The sequence below is a fragment of the Palaemon carinicauda genome, chromosome 11 (genome assembly GCF_036898095.1).
Source record: "Palaemon carinicauda isolate YSFRI2023 chromosome 11, ASM3689809v2, whole genome shotgun sequence".
In the NCBI taxonomy this organism is placed as follows: Eukaryota; Metazoa; Arthropoda; class Malacostraca; order Decapoda; family Palaemonidae; genus Palaemon; species Palaemon carinicauda.
This window is the reverse complement of record NC_090735.1, coordinates 142,883,204-142,900,065: the sequence shown is the minus strand read 5'-3', so window position 1 is coordinate 142,900,065 and position 16,862 is coordinate 142,883,204. Positions and strand designations below refer to the sequence as shown.

Here is a 16,862-nt window from a genome sequence, read left to right as displayed (position 1 = left end):
AGCACTTCTAAAGCTAATAATCTATAATAATCTACAAGTGACATAGATTATTGATCGATTCCCATTTTCTAAGACACCAACAGAGGGGTGGGGCGCTCTCGTCGAGCGAGGGGAGAGGCAGTGAACTCACTTCTAAGTTGTTTTCAAATAGTTTCGTTCGTCGTTGCCATGAAAGAAATATATGATTTATTGCGATCGATATTTATAAACTACGATTATATACGTTCGACAGCTAATAGCCATTATATTACGTGACAAACACCATTATCACCACATTTCGCCTTTTTTTCATTACGGGGTTCTTAAGAATAAGAGGTGAACGAAATAATTTAAAAATATCGAATAAATTTGGTAAGAGCAGAAGGCAGCAGACACCCTGAGAGCGTCCTCGTACCACAACAAACATGGCGGCGGTGGTCGACAGTAGGGAAAGTTCTCCGCAAATATGACCCAGTTCGGATTATTTCTTTGCTCCCTGGTTCTTAAAACAGACTTAAATAGCAACTAAGGGACCATACTTGAACAGTGTGCGTGTGTGGACTTGGGGTATCGAGTTTCAGTGAACTAGAAATTGAGATTGAAAGTGAATTTGGTGAACGTTTTTGTGGAAGTACTATGCTATATTATTGAACTTATACATCGTATTTTTTCCTGTCATGGGCGATGGTAAGTGTGTGACCTGTTAAGTTGTGTGACTATTCATCGATTTATAAAGAAAAATAATATTTTTTTATTAATGGATCGACTAAGCTCCCGAGATGGATTTCCGACTTCGTTTCCGTCGCTCATCCGGTGAAAATCGAAGCAAATTGTCTTATTTTGGAAATAATTCCATTTAATCTAATCCAAAAGCATTTTTTTTACATTCAACATGCAATTCTAATTGTTAAGGCGTTGTCACAATCTAAAATAGGCATAGCCTAGTCAAGGTTACGAATTAGGCCCCTTTCATGATTAACTATCAGGAAGGAGGCATAGGCTCTAATGAAATATCGATTTTGGATTAGTAGATGCATTTCAAGACGTTGGTTATTAAATTTTAATTTTCAATGTAGGATCTTAGTTAGCTTGTTTAGTTAGGGCTACTAAATAGGATTATTATAGTAAGGAATATCCAATAAATGGTTGCAATTTTTTTTTACATAAAGCTCAGGATCCCCGATAAACCTGAACACTGACTAATATTTACTAAAAGCTTTTAAAATTGATCTTCCTTAAGCTTGGGTGTTTTGTTCTTAATTGTATAGGAGATCTATTCATACTTGAATAATTGTCTAATAAAGTAAAATTTAATTTTCTATTAGATTTGGCTTTTTGCATTCACTGAAGCCAGGGATTCTTAATTTTATCTACATAACATATTTTATTTTAACAGAAAATAAAAACTAAGTCTTTACTCGTGGATTGAAGAGTAAACATTGAAGCCTTTCATTCCTTCTTAACCCAACCTAGGGTACTATGTTCTTACTCATTGTAAAACTTGCCCCCACTTACTTAAACTGACCTAGGCCACCACAAAGTCTTCGAACAGTGCATGGGAAAAATTATACTGAAATCAATAATAGGTTAGCTTTTCATATCTTTATTATGGTTTTGTCAATTAAAATCCGTACGAAGATAATAGGGTGCTGCTTTATAGGGCTTTACAATATTCGGAATTCTGTAGAAAAATAAAAATTTAAGACAAAGAAGCTGTATAAAAAAAACCTAAGCTCAGACTTATTATTCTCTATTTGGGCGTTAAAAGTAAAAAGAAATAACAAGTGGTAAGAGGGGTGAATGTAGTTCGTTGGGACAGGGTAAGATAAGAGTACAGCAGTCTAAGAATACGTCTCCTAGGTTAGGTTAGGTAGGAATCATTCGGTTAGGTGATGTTCTTGTGTCTGTAAAATGTGTTTTTTTCACTCTGTCCCAACAAACTACAAAGGCTCCGTAGTAAGAATTTGAGTGAGTAAATTTTATGTCGATTCTACTTCTCGTGCTGTAATAATAACACTTACAATATCGTACTTTTTGTTTTTATTACTCTAAAGAGTTCCTTTTATTTTTATCATTATTAAGCCTTCCCAATATTTTACAGCATCAAATAATGTAATTTTTTTTCCTTTTTAATTTAATGTGGCACTTGGGAATTTTTTCTTTAAAAATTTTCCATTTTTTGGAAAAAGTTAAATGTACTGTAGATCTAGTTATAAACTAAACCTGCGGTAACTCAAGTTTAGTGTGTTTTATCATATTATTATATTCCCATTTTTATTTTGAAAGAATAATAGTGTTGTTAAGCACACTCCAGGTGATGTGGGTTGGAGGAATAAGCTTAGGCCCCAATTGTTTTTGTTTTAACTTAGCACAATTTGGAATCACTATGTCCTGACATTATTTAATCAAACCTAATACACTTATGTCCTGACATTATTTAAACTAACCTTATACACTTATGTCCTGACATTATTTAACGTAACCTAATACACTTATGTCCTGACATTATTTAACCCCCAATTGTTTTTGTTTTAATTAACCATAATTTGGAATCACTTTATCATGACATTATTTAACTTAATACATCGTCCTGACATTATTTAACCTAATCTTCTCATTACAGGCATCCTTACCCAAATCCCAGTAAAGCCAGGCTTTTGCAGTGCGTCAGCCACCAGCACAATACTGGTGCAGTTTTTTTTTTTTTTTTTTTTTTTTTTTTTTTTTTTTTTTTTTTTTTTTTTTTTTTTTTTAATATATAAATAAGAGGAGGGGACTCAAAGCTTGTCAGAAATACAGCAAGAAAAAAAATACAAAAATCATTATAGAAATGGATTACAAAAATCATTATAGAAATGGATTCCACATCAAATAAAGCTTCAGTCCTAAATACAGTATTGGCGTATTTTAATTTTAAAGTGCCAGCTTAATCATGCATTAATCTAACATCATGAGGTGTAAGGTTTATGGTCTTTTCCTGGTAATAAGGCAGCAGTTGTCCAAATCTTCCCATGCTGATGTATGGTTTTTATGCAGAACTACAGTTGGTTACATCCATGATTTATATTCAAGTTTCTGCATAACAAATGTAACGTGGGAATACTTAATGTAAATATTTTGAATAAGGCTACCTATCCTATTTAGGATTGCTGCAAGACTTGCCATGCAAATATTAATATGTTCATTTATAACTTAGTAATTGCTGATAATAGAGTGGTGTTACTACTCCTGATCTTAGTTTGCTTGATTTTATTTGGTATGTAGGAATTACAGAGATTTTATGGTTTTAAGAAATACAGTACCTTTCTATCTTGAAATTTTAATGTTACTTTAAAAATCAATTGTAATCTAACTGTACTGTATAAGAAGTCAGGTCTGTGTGTACTGTTTAAAAGATATTGGTTAATATAATATATGAAAAGATACAAAGTAACTCAAAAGATTATTACCAAATCCAGGGAAAATATACTGATCAGTATTTTCAATGAAGATCCGAGAATGTAGATATAAAGAATTTTGTATACTGTTGATACAGTATACAGATATATAATCAACAAGTTATTCAATCGAATGTACAGGTACTCCTCATTTAACGACGGTTCGTTTAACGACAATTTGTAGTTACAACGGTAGTTGTGTGTGACGCCAACCAATGCCAAATGTAGCTTAATGCTAAAAAACAGATGTCAAACATAAGATTTTTAATTACCGTAGTAATCGGCTAATAGTAATGAACACAAGTCAAAATGTGAAATTTAGATTTACATATCACAGCATAATGTTAAAATGCGTAAGTCAAAACAGGAAAACTAGCTAGCTTAGAAATAAAAAATTACTGTAATACTGTACATCACAGTACTATAAATCGCCAAAGAACACAAGTCATAATGTGAAACTTAGGAGTTAAAAATTGGCAAATAATATTGTATGAGTTAGGAAATTATATCAATGATACTGTGCTAATGATATGTGAGGACTGCATATTTTGCATACTGTACCACCGTTACCTTGAAAACAGCTGACAACAAAACCAAAATAAAAACAATTGATAATTGTTGTTGTTAAAGTAAACCCTAAATTGATAATAGAAAGTACAAAAAATATTAAATGAATCTGTTTAAATTGGAAAACTTTCAGCACATAAATGTTATTATATGGCCTAAGACAACACATCAGCTGACAAAATCAACTATGTTTTAAGCTCACCTTATAGTACTGTACTATCAAATATAAATTTTCAATATTAAACTTACCCGATAATCATGTAGCTGTCAACTCCGTTGCCCGACAGAATTCTATGGAGGGATACGCCAGCTATCACAATACTAGAAGGGGGTGTACTTACCAGCGCCACCTGTGGCCAGGTACTCAAGTACTTCTTGTTGACACCTCCTCAATTATTCCTCTGTCGTGCTTCCGGCAAGACGTTCTGGGATACGCTTATGGTCTTCGAGTATTTTCACGGCTAATTGGTGAAGTATTCTCTCAGATTAACGGCTGTCGCTTTACTGGAAACCTTCTTATATTAGCTAGATAGCTTTTATATAGTCCTGATTAACGGTTAACGATCTTTTGCTTGATTTTGGAACCCCCTTTGGCTAACTCTTTGGATTCAAGATTTCTGACATTTCGCAAGCCCCCTCCCATAGACGATGTAGGTCTTGCAATAGGCGTATTCCGAAGGCCTCGGTAGATCCTCACACCGCTTGTTCTGACTGTAGGGACAGGCCCTGTCAGTTAGAAAATCGATGTGAGGAATGCGCCGGACTTTCGGAATTGGAATTTGTCCGTCTTTTGAAATATTCAACTAAGTTAGAGAGAGGTAGAGTTAGGAGGAGTTCTTCTCACTCTTCACTGTTTTCCTCACCTCATGATCCCCTACCTTTTCCTACCCCTGTAGTGGCTACCCCCGAACCTACTGTTTGCCCTCCGCCTGATATGTCTGTTGTTTTGCGTGCTATTCAGGCCTTAGGCGATAAAGTAGAGTCAGTGGTAAGTGACCATAAGTCTCTGATGGCCGAAGTTAAGGAACTTAAGGTCAAGAGTGCAGTGGGTGGAATTAGTGCCAGTGCTGTGACGAGTGCTAGTGTCAGTGCAGTGCCAAGTGCTAGTGTCAGTGCCAGTGTGGTGCGTGAGGATATTTCTGTGCGAGCCAGTCGTCCTCCCAGTCCGGGACCTCTTGCAAGCTCCCAAGCCCAGGGGAGAAGCAATGTCGAAGGGCATAAGGGTTCGGCAGGCCTTGTTAGGCGCACAGAAGTATCCTCGGTGGTTGCGGGCGTGTCTTCCAAAGACCGTCACTCCCACCTGCAGACGATTGAGCCCGTCTTTATCTCGTCCGCTGATCAACTGTCAGGGAAGAAACGTTGGTCTCAGGTCTCGAGACCACTTAAACGCAGAGTCCAGTCCGCGAGTGCTCAGCCAGGTTGCAGTCATTGGCTCAGCTCTGACTCGCCGCAGTCATCTGTCGACTGCACTCTGCCCAAGAGGAGTAAGGTTCTGCCACAACAGAGCTCGACTGTTAGGGCTTTACCTCAGTCTACTGTCGTTTCTGCCGATCCCAAGTGGACTCTTCTTCAGTCCATGCAAGCACAGCTTTCGGACTTGATGCGTGAGTGTCGGGCTGAGAGTGTTGCGCCTCCGCCTCCGCCTGCTCTCGCTCCGCCTGCGCTCGCTCCGCCTGATCGCAGTACCACCTGCCAGGCGTACGATGTTGAGCCACATTCTGAGTTTGCTGTTCCCAGTGGTGTTCAGCCTCCGCCTTCTTTAAGGCAACCTTTACTATGGGATCAGGAGGATTATACCTCTCTTCCTCCGCCTCCCCTTGCTGCTCCACCAGTGGTGCAACTCTCGGTTGAGGTACAACAACCTCTCCCGTCCATGAGTCAGTCTCCTCAGCTCTCGCTGCAGCGAGCTCAACCCTCCTCAAGGCAAGCTCCACTACACCTTGGCCTTGCGCCTCAGGAGCCTCAGCTTGCGAGACATTTACCTTGTTCTGCGCAGCCTCAACCTCATCATGCTCAGCTCATACCACAGGAACAGGAACTTGCTACTCCGCTTCCGCCAACCGCTCAGCAAGCGCAATCCTTGGGTTCAACCTCTCATGCTAGGAGTCAGCCTCCTCCACCCATGCGCCTTCCTTCTGCTTCGTCTGTTATTCAGCCTTTGCAGTCTGAGCCTCAGGTTTTCCCTCAACAGTTACTTGAAGAGGAAACCACTAATATTGTTCCTACTCGTTCTGACTCTGCAGTTCAGCATTCTTGTCCGATCTCTTCGCTACACTCTGGTGATGAGGCTTCGGATGATGAGGAGGCACACCTGGATCCCTCATCAGACGTGGATGAATCCAAGCTTTCTCCACAGTCTATTGACTTCCGTAAGGTCTTGGCTCTACTTAGGGAGGTTTACCCAGACCACTTTGTCTCTGCTATTCCCCGCTCTCCGCCATCTGAGTTTTCGCTGGGCATACAACAAGCTAAGTCCACCTATACTAAGCTAGTCCTAGCTAGGTCCTCTAAGAGGGCGTTAAGGATCTTAGGGGAGTGGCTGCAGTCTAAGCAACACCTTGGCAAGACTTCTTTCATGTTCCCTCCAACGAAGCTCACTTCGAAAGCGAGCGTTTGGTATGTCACAGGAGAAGCACCAGGCTTGGGAGTACCTGCCTCTGCCCAGGCTGACTTCTCAAGTCTGGTAGACTCGCCTCGGAGAACTGCAATGAGGCGCTCTAAGGTTTGTTGGACCTTCTCAGACCTGGATCACTTACTGAAAGGAATGTTTAGAGCATTTGAAATGTTCAACTTTCTAGACTGGTGCCTGGGGGCCCTCAGCAAGAAGACCTCTCCTGCGGACAAAGATTCTGCCATGCTATTAATGTCCTGCATGGATAAGGCCATTAGGGATGGATCTGGTGAGCTTGCGTCGATGTTTGTATCAGGGGTTTTGAAGAAAAGGGAACAACTGTGTACCTTCCTTTCCGCCAGCATTACACCTTGCCAACGGTCACAACTCCTTTTTGCTCCGCTCTCGAAGTTCCTCTTCCCCGAAGAGCTGGTTAAGGACTTGTCTGCTGCCCTGATACAAAAGGATACACACGATCTTGTAGCCTCATCGGCTCGTAAGTCTAAGGTTGCTACCTCAGTCCCCAAGACTTATCGCTCCCCAGTGGCTGATACCCCTGCTACGAGGTTCATACCGCCCTTTCGTGGTAGAGCCCCCAGCCGAGGAAGCTCCCGTCCAGACTCTCACAGGAGCAAGTCTAGGAAAGGATCCAGGACATCTAAAGGAAAAAACTGACTCTCCGCATCTCCAGACAGCAGTAGGAGCCAGACTCAAGATCTTCTGGCGAGCCTGGGAGAAGAGAGGTGCAGACGCCCAGTCTGTCAGTTGGCTGAGGAACGGTTACAGGATTCCATTCTGCCTCAAACCACCTCTGACCACATCGCCCATCAACCTCTCTCCCAACTACAAAGAAGAGGACAAGAGGCTAGCATTGCACCAGGAGGTGTCGCTACTTGTGCAGAAGAAGGCAGTGGTTATAGTCCGGGACCATCAATCCCCGGGCTTCTACAACCGTCTCTTTCTTGTGGCCAAGAAGACAGGAGGTTGGAGACCGGTGCTGGACGTCAGCGCTCTCAACGCGTATGTCACCAAGCAGACGTTCACGATGGAGACGACGAAGTCGGTCTTAGCAGCGGTCAGACAGGAGGACTGGATGGTCTCGTTGGACTTGAAAGATGCATACTTTCACGTTCCTATTCATCCAGACTCCCAACCTTTCCTGAGATTCGTTTTTGGAAAGGTTGTCTACCAATTCCAAGCCCTGTGTTTTGGCCTAAGCACAGCTCCTATGGTCTTTACTCATCTGATGAGGAATATAGCAAAATTCCTACACTTGTCGAACATCAGAGCCTCCCTCTACTTAGACGACTGGCTGTTGAGAGCCTCCACGAGTCGTCGTTGTCTGGAGAATCTCAATTGGACTTTAGACTTAATCAAAGACCTGGGTCTATTAGTCAACATAGAGAAGTCTCAACTCATTCCCTCCCAATCCATTGTGTACCTGGGAATGGAGATTCGGAGTCAGGATTTTCGGGCTTTTCCATCGGCCCCCAGGATAAGCCAAGCCCTAGAGTGCATCATGAGCATGCTGAAGAGGAGCAGTTGCTCAGTGAGACAGTGGATGAGCCTCACAGGGACCCTCTCATCACTGGCCCTGTTTGTCGAGCTAGGGAGACTCCACCTCCGCCCTCTTCAATTCCATCTTGCAGCTCATTGGGACAAGGGTTCGACTCTCGAAGCAGTCTCTATCCCTATCAACCAAGAGATGAAGACCACTCTCCTGTGGTGGAAGCACAACCTCCTTCTCAGGGAGGGTCTATCGTTGGCCATTCAGACCCCCAATCTTCATCTCTTCTCAGATGCATCGGACTCGGGCTGGGGTGCAACCTTGGACGGACGGGAATGCTCGGGAACGTGGAACGAGGAACAAGGATTACTCCACATCAACTGCAAGGAGCTGCTAGCGGTTCATCTAGCCCTGTTGAACTTCAAGTCCCTCCTGCTAGGCAAAGTGGTGGAGGTGAACTCAGACAATACCACAGCCTTGGCTTACATCTCCAAGCAAGGAGGGACCCATTCGAGGAGCCTATACGAGATCGCAAGGGACCTCCTCATTTGGTCAAGAGGTCTAAACCTCACTCTGGTCACGAGGTTCATTCAGGGCGATATGAACGTCTCAGCAGATCGCCTAAGCAGAAGGAATCAGGTCATTCCCACGGAATGGACCCTCCACAAGAGTGTGTGCAACAGACTTTGGACCTTGTGGGGTCAACCTACCATAGATCTGTTTGCCACCTCCATAACCAAGAGACTTCCGCTGTACTGTTCCCCTGTTCCAGACCCTGCAGCAGTTCATGTGGATGCTTTTCTACTGAACTGGTCCCATCTCGACCTGTACGCATTCCCACCGTTCAAGATAATAAACAAAGTTCTGCAGAAATTCGTCTCGCACGAAGGGACACGGCTGACGCTGGTTGCTCCCCTTTGGCCTGCAAGAGAATGGTTCACAGAGGTACTTCAATGGCTAGTCGACATCCCCAGGACTCTACCTCTAAGAGTGGACCTTCTACGTCAACCTCACGTAGACAGGTTGCACCCAAACCTCCACGCTCTTCGGCTGACTGCCTTCAGACTGTCGAAAGATTCGCTAGAGCTAGAGGCTTTTCGAAGGAGGCAGCCAGTGCGATTGCCAGAGCAAGAAGGGTTTCCACTCGTAGAGTCTACCAGTCTAAGTGGGAGGTCTTCCGAAGCTGGTGTAGAGCCAATTCAATATCCTCTACCAATACCTCTGTGACCCAAATTGCTGACTTCCTTCTACATCTTAGGAATGAGAGATCCCTTTCAGCCCCTACGATTAAAGGATATAGGAGTATGTTGGCTTCAGTTCTCCGCCACAGAGGTTTGGACCTGTCTTCCAACAAGGACCTTCAAGACATTCTTAAGTCTTTTGAGACGTCTAAAGAACGTCGTCTTTCCACTCCAGGCTGGAATCTAGACGTAGTCTTAAGGTTCCTTATGTCATCTAGGTTCGAACCTCTCCAGTCAGCTTCCTTCAAGGACCTTACCCTCAAGACTCTTTTTCTCGTCTGCCTTGCAACAGCTAAGAGAGTCAGTGAGGTTCATGCCTTCAGCAAGAACATTGGTTTCACAACCGAATCTGCAACATGTTCTTTTCAGCTTGGATTCCTAGCAAAGAACGAACTTCCTTCACGTCCTTGGCCTAGATCGTTTGAAATACCTAGCCTCTCCAACATGGTAGGTAACGAACTAGAGAGAGTTCTTTGCCCTGTCAGAGCTCTCAAATATTATCTTAAGAGGTCTAAACCTATTCGAGGACAGTCAGAAGCTTTATGGTGTGCCATCAAGAAACCTTCGAGGCCCATGTCCAAGAATGGGGTTTCGTATTATATAAGGCTTCTGATCAGAGAAGCACACTCTCACTTAAAGGAGGAAGACCTTGCATTGCTGAAGGTAAGGACCCACGAAGTAAGAGCCGTAGCTACTTCGATGGCCTTTAATAAAAACCGTTCTCTGCAGAGCATAATGGATGCAACCTATTGGAGGAGCAAGTCAGTGTTTGCATCATTTTATCTGAAAGATGTCCAGTCTCTTTACGAGAACTGCTACACCCTGGGACCATTCGTAGCAGCGAGTGCAGTAGTAGGTGAGGGCTCAGCCACTACATTCCCTTAATCCCATAACCTTTTTTAACCTTTCTCTTGAATGCTTTTATTGTTGTTTTTATGGTTGTTACGGTAGGCTAAGAAGCCTTCCGCATCCTTTTGATTTGGCGGGTGGTCTATTCATTCTTGAGAAGCGCCTGGGTTAAAGGTTTGGTAGAGGTCCTTTAGTAGGGGTTGCAACCCCGTGTACTTTGGCACCTTTGGGTTGATTCAGCCTCCAAGAGGAACGCTGCGCTCAGTAAGGAAGACGAACTTTAAAAAAGAGGCAGAGTAACGGTTCAATTCGACTTCCTTACCAGGTACTTATTATTTCATTGTTATTTGAGATAACTGTTGTATGAAATATGGGATACTTAGCTATCCTTTAATCTTGTACACTGGTTTTCACCCACCTCCCTGGGTGTGAATCAGCTACATGATTATCGGGTAATTTTAATATTGAAAAATGTTATTTTTATTAGTAAAATAAATTTTTGAATATACTTACCCGATAATCATGATTTAATCGACCCTCCCTTCCTCCCCAGAGAGAACCAGTGGACCGAGGAATAATTGAGGAGGTGTCAACAAGAAGTACTTGAGTACCTGGCCACAGGTGGCGCTGGTAAGTACACCCCCTTCTAGTATTGTGATAGCTGGCGTATCCCTCCATAGAATTCTGTCGGGCAACGGAGTTGACAGCTACATGATTATCGGGTAAGTATATTCAAAAATTTATTTTACTAATAAAAATAACATTTTAAATAAAAGTTTAAACTTATTCATTGTGTAGTATTTAATTGTGACTTCTTAAGGAAACAAAGATTTTGTCTGTTAGAGAAAGGGAGAAACTTATTCATATGTCCAAGTGGTAACTACCTTAATAATAATAATAGCTATAAATGTTCTGTAAGGACACAATGATAGCTTTTGACATATTGGTGCAGATGTAATACAGTAATATTCATTATGAAGATGTTTTGAATAAGTTAAGAAATTATATAAATGATACTCTTAAGTACAAAAAAATATTTTAATAAAGCACAATTAACTACAGTACTTAAAAAAATCAAGATGTTTTAGAATGCGGTATTGTTATTTTGTAAAAAAAAAAAAAAAAAAAGATAAAATTGAATGCTGTGTTTTAAGCTACAATTAAAAATTGATTTATGCATTGCATAATTTTTTTTCATATTTAATTGATGTTTTAAGGAAACAGATTTTAGTCTCCTGCTATATATACTGTATATATTATATCGCAACATAGAGACAGATAAAGATCAGCTGATGAAATCACTGACATGAAGCAAGGAATTGCTAACCACATGAACGATGTAGTAGTGTTAATTTCATTCTTAAACTCAGTTAAAATATGAAAAATACTTGGTGACTTTGGGTTAACATTAGACAGACTTACTATGTATTCTTAAAGACAGGTTTGCTGGCACAGAACCCATTGCTAAACAAGAAGTACCTGTACAGTACTGCTGTCTAAAATTTTTGTAATTCAATAGTTACCATCAATCTACAAGTAATGGTTTATCAAGTGTTAGGGTAACAACCCGTTATGGGATTCTTTTCATATTTTATCTTGATAGGTACTAGTAATTTCATATAAAATTTATTTCAGTTATGTACTGTATACTGTACTGTATTACACTGGTACAGCTGACTCGCAATTCTAACAGTGCAACCATACACTTCTATACTGTATATTGAGCTATTTTTATAATTGGCAATGGTGTTTTTTATCATTTACAATGCAATCTACATTCTCCATAATATGTATAAGTACAGTATAGACTACCCTGTATATCCGAAATAAGAAAATTATTTTTTATGTTAAATATGGGTTTGTTTCTACACCGATATAAACCCTTGACCTTTAACAGAAGTATAATTTCAGCGAAGTTAGAGAAACTCTTGTGTTTAAAATTTAGTCCACACTTCATTACATTTTATGCCCACTTTACTATATATACAATGGTAATAAAACCTTAAATTGTATTATAACGAACCGTGCGGATTGACACAGTTTATTTTCCAACTAAACATTCAAATAAAGCAGTCTTGACACAACACTATAAGCACTTTTAACGCAACCAATAATAACATAAACATCCGCAGCCAAGAAAAAACTATAGATGAAAAACAAGATCTTTTTAAAATTTTTAACATGTATACTGTATATGTAGAAAAATGTAAGAGTAAGCAAAAATTTTAGTAGCGGAATCTCATGGACCTCCCTCTTACATTTAGATATGAAATAACATTTTCATGTACATACAGTACTGTACTGTATTTTGCAATATAGATATATAATTTATACTGTACAGTATACGTACAGCATCAATAAAAAACTTGACTTGCTCGGGCTAGCGTGCATTAGAAAAGAACCACTTAATAATACCACTTCAATTATCAAACACTTTTCCCCACCACTAAAACCTCAATGGCTCTAGCGTACACAATTACATAAACTTAGTAACAAGACATTTCCGTAATATTGTTTACATGTTGTTAGGACAATTATTTCTCGTTACGCAATGCTACGTAATGCAAAAAAATGTTAGTCCACACTTCATTACACTTATAAGCCTATATACTTTGATAATAAAACCTAGAATTGCATTACCTGTATAGTGCACTATGCTAGTTGACACTAGCTATTACCATAAAAAGGGAGAGAAGCGAGTAAAACTAATTGCAGTACAATAAATTTTTTTGTCACTTGTAACCTGTTTTCTAGAGTCTTTGACATAAACACTTTTGCTCAACACGGTTTTACATCGTCTGTGCCTTTGTAGACTCCTTTCTTTGGAACTAACATCCTGACCTAAGTGAATGAAGACCAATATTTAAATTTGGAGCTACAGTTTTATGACAAAATAACAATATTTTGCTTTGCTGCAGTAAAACGAGCTTTTTATTTTTCATGACTAATTTAGAAATACCTTTACTTGTAAACACAAGCTTTTTGGACAAGCACTTGTAATATCTTTTGCTATCAAAGCTTCAATTCCATCTGTCATGATCATTTTTGCTTATTTTTTTTTTTTTTCAATAATAATTTTTGGAGCCTTTGTAGTTTTTTGGGACAAACCAAGTTTAAATTCAAAAGTTATGACTGAAGAACCACATTTCACATCTGTTTCCGTACATCTACAAACCTTCGTCCCCTACGTAGATGGGATAACAAAGCTGGAATACATATCAATTAAAATTTTATAATGAGGTGTAAACAAGTGGTCGGTAATTACTAATTGGAAGGGGGTGAGTCCTGCCTCCCTCCTTGTAAGTCCTGCCCCCCTCCTTGCTCACCGAGTAGTCACTTTGGTTGCGGGTATGTCCTGGCCCCCTCCTTGCTTACCGAGTAGTCACTTTGTTACCGGGTATGTCCTGCCCCCCTCCTTGCTCACCAAGTAGTCACTTTGGTAGCAGTCATCAGTGAGGACAGACACTCTCGCTGTTAGAAATATTTGGCCAGACTTCTCTAATTATTTTTCTTTCTTTCTAACATGTTAGCAACTGCTTGTCTTCAGTGGGGATGCCTGTTGAGATGTGGAAGTGCTTGGGAGTGTCGAATAATAAATTCGGCATTTTTATGACTGCTAAAGAGATGGATCCTCACCTATTGTGCCCGGCCTGCAGAAGACACTCCTGCAGTTAGGCTTCTCCATGTACCGAGTGTCTGGAGCGGTCACCCTCCAATGGGTAGTGTATGGCAGAAGGAGGGAGTAGTAGTCCAAAAGGGATTTTTTGCCTTCAGGGTCATTCTTAAAGTTGAGGAAGTCCCGACTTCTCTCTTAGCCTCCAGGTACACTGTGCTTTGACCATTACCCAATGGTTTCCTGTAGAGACTGTTCAAGTAAGAGTGATGTTAGGGAAGGTGTTCACTTCGAGCCCACCACATTAGAGTTTTCCTCCTCCTGTCAGAGATGTCACTGGCTCATTGAGAGCCCAGAGGGACGAGTCCCTCCTCACTGGACTCATGCCTCCAAAACAGACCACCTCCACCTTAGTTTCTCGACCACCTTATGAGACCGATGAAGGAGGCTTCTCAATCTCATCCCCTCTCAAGAGAGAGTGGCGAGAGACCTACCTTACTGTCATCCCCTCCCGAGACTGGCTGGGTACTTACTTTCATCCCCTCACAAGACTGGCTGAGTACTGTGTCAGAGAGGGATGATCTTGAATGTGACTACTGTATTCTGATGGCAACCTACTTCCACCGGTTGGACTAAAGGCCCCAGATATGGAGTAAGGCTTGTCAGAGTCTACCTTTGGAGGTCGTGACCTGCATTTGTAGTGTTAATGGCCTCAGAGAGACATCCTGCTCTCCTCCTAATGGGACCAAATCTGCTATCAATAAACTGTCTTGCACATCAGTGCACCAGACCTCATCTATAGCTATCTTCCTTCGTCAATTCTGGCCTCGAAAGTGCTAGACAAGGTCTCTGCAAGGAAGGACTCCCTTAGGTTTTTATAGCTAGGAAAAATACAAATTTTTTAAAAAATTTGCAGTTGTAAGGCTGGTCCTTACAACTAAATGATATACAGTATCTTCTTTGTTACACTGTTAAATTAAGCCCTACTGTGTGTAGGGTATTGCACAAAACTGAAACAGAGAGATGTCGTAAGACAATTAGGAGGCTGAGTTAGCATCAAACAAGACAAATAACAATGAAAATAATTCTAAAAATTACCTTTTTTTTCATACAGTGCCATTGGTACAGTTTTTTTTTTTTTTTTTCATACAAAATTAAACATCAAGTGCAATGCACTTTCCCTCACTGGTCAACTTACGAGCCTAATCTCTTATTTCACTTTCCCAGTAACTCCTGGATATACATAGAACAGAGAATAAGGAAATGCACAATCGCACCTTTAGAACGCCTTTAGCACAGTCTACGGATTATTGCTGGATGCAGAAATGACAGCTCTCCAGGCTTCTTTAGTCAACGCCATTGTAGAGAAGATGTCTGGAAGCTGAAGACTGGTCATAGACTTTTCAACCATGAACTGTGGTCTGCAGACCTTATTCAGGAGAGAGACCTCAAGCATAGTCAACCAAGCAATCAGGCGATTAGGCTTCACAATGAAGATCGACTTGAGGATGCATACTTCCATATTCCAATCCAGCCTGCTGCCAGGAAGTAATGCCGTGTGTCATGGCAGTAGTACTGCTATGACATAAGCAAGCAAATCATACCAATCCAAAGTTCTTTGCTTCGTTCACTCAACAGCTCTGCAAGTTACACCAGAGTTTTTACTTCAGTTTGAACATAGCGCACATCAGCAGCACTCGTTTTCTGCACTACTTGGAGGATTCCTGGTGCCCTGACAAAACTCGTAGGACAACCTTTTCTCCCACCGAGACTGACTTCTCTTGTTCTGTCACAAGCTAGGAAGTGTGGTGAACTTAAAGAGGCCCCCTCCCTATGCTCAAACAAATATTGATTTGCGTAGATATGAATATTGACACCGTTGTAGTAAGTCATCCTATATCAGACCAGACAGCTTTCGAGGGGTGAATATCCCTTTCATTTAACAGCTCTATCTACCAGTACAGCCTTGGCAGAAGTTGCTGGATCATCTGTTCTTGGAACATCTCACTCCAAATGGTCGTCTCCACCTAAAGACACGCAGGGTGAAAGAGAGCCTCCCTCTCCTATCGTTAGTTCTGATAGGGGAGGATTTCAGACTCGATCTGGAATGGTGGCAGGGTAAGACAAACCTCCTAGAGGGCTCGTCCATTCTGTCATTTCCACCAGAACTTCTGTGGTAATCAATGCAGCAAAGGAAGGATGGAGAGCCCACCCCCTACAACACCTAGGGTTGAGGCAATGGACTAACCGGAAGCATCGTATCAAAGTGTTGGATTGTCGAACAACTCCTCGTGCTCCAACATTTTTGCACTCTTGGACCTGGCACTCGATGGCACCGATGGGCAACAACTCCACTGGAATGAGATATATTATGAAACAAGGCAGTAAAGTTTCTCTGCAGCTTTGCCAGTTAGCAGCAGAAATTCGTGAGTGTGTGGGGCTCTACTCAAGTCTGACAGCACACACTATTCCAGGCAAAGCTCTTGCTTTGTGATGGTCAAGCTGAGCAGGGAGATGCAGATTGTTGGATCAGAATATTTGCATCAACAGATAGCAAATAGGATCCTGACTGTTCACCACAACTCTAAATCAAAAGCCTCCAATATACAGCTTAACGGGGGCCAGACCCGGAAGCAGTGTTCGAGGAGGCCTTTAAAAACTGGAACGGGCTTAACGTCAATGCAGTTTTACCTCCTAGGAGTGTCTAGAACTGAGTCTGGTCCACTCCCATTCTCAATTGAATCTAGTAGCTCTAAATGCGCCAAAGTAGAATGGCACCCGGACCTTCTACTCCCTCGGATAAGGACTCAGAGATTTACCACCTTTCCTGACCTGCTGTGCCAACCACATACCTAAATATTCCACAGCTCGGTGGAATCACTGTGGCATCAAACACAAAAGTTATCCATTATCTCCTCAGATGAAGACAGTTCGCAGGAAATTTCACAATAAATGGCAGGACACCTCCGGAAATCTTTAACTTCTGTGTACCAAGCCAAGCAGGCCATCTTCTGTGGTTGGGGATCGTATGAGGGGTGTGTGTCCTTTCTGAGCATCT

The 16,862-nt window shown here is 41.4% G+C and overlaps 1 protein-coding gene across 1 annotated transcript in view; it reads left to right on the top strand.

Moving 5' to 3' along the window:
- The first annotated feature begins 400 nt into the window (after positions 1 to 400).
- LOC137650256 (proline-rich protein 36) overlaps positions 401 to 16,862 on the top strand; it is a 54,973-nt gene continuing 38,511 nt past the window's right edge. The window contains exon 1 of the mRNA XM_068383553.1: positions 401 to 666. The gene's annotated coding sequence lies outside the window, so the exon portion shown is untranslated. The remainder of the gene's footprint in view (positions 667 to 16,862) is intronic.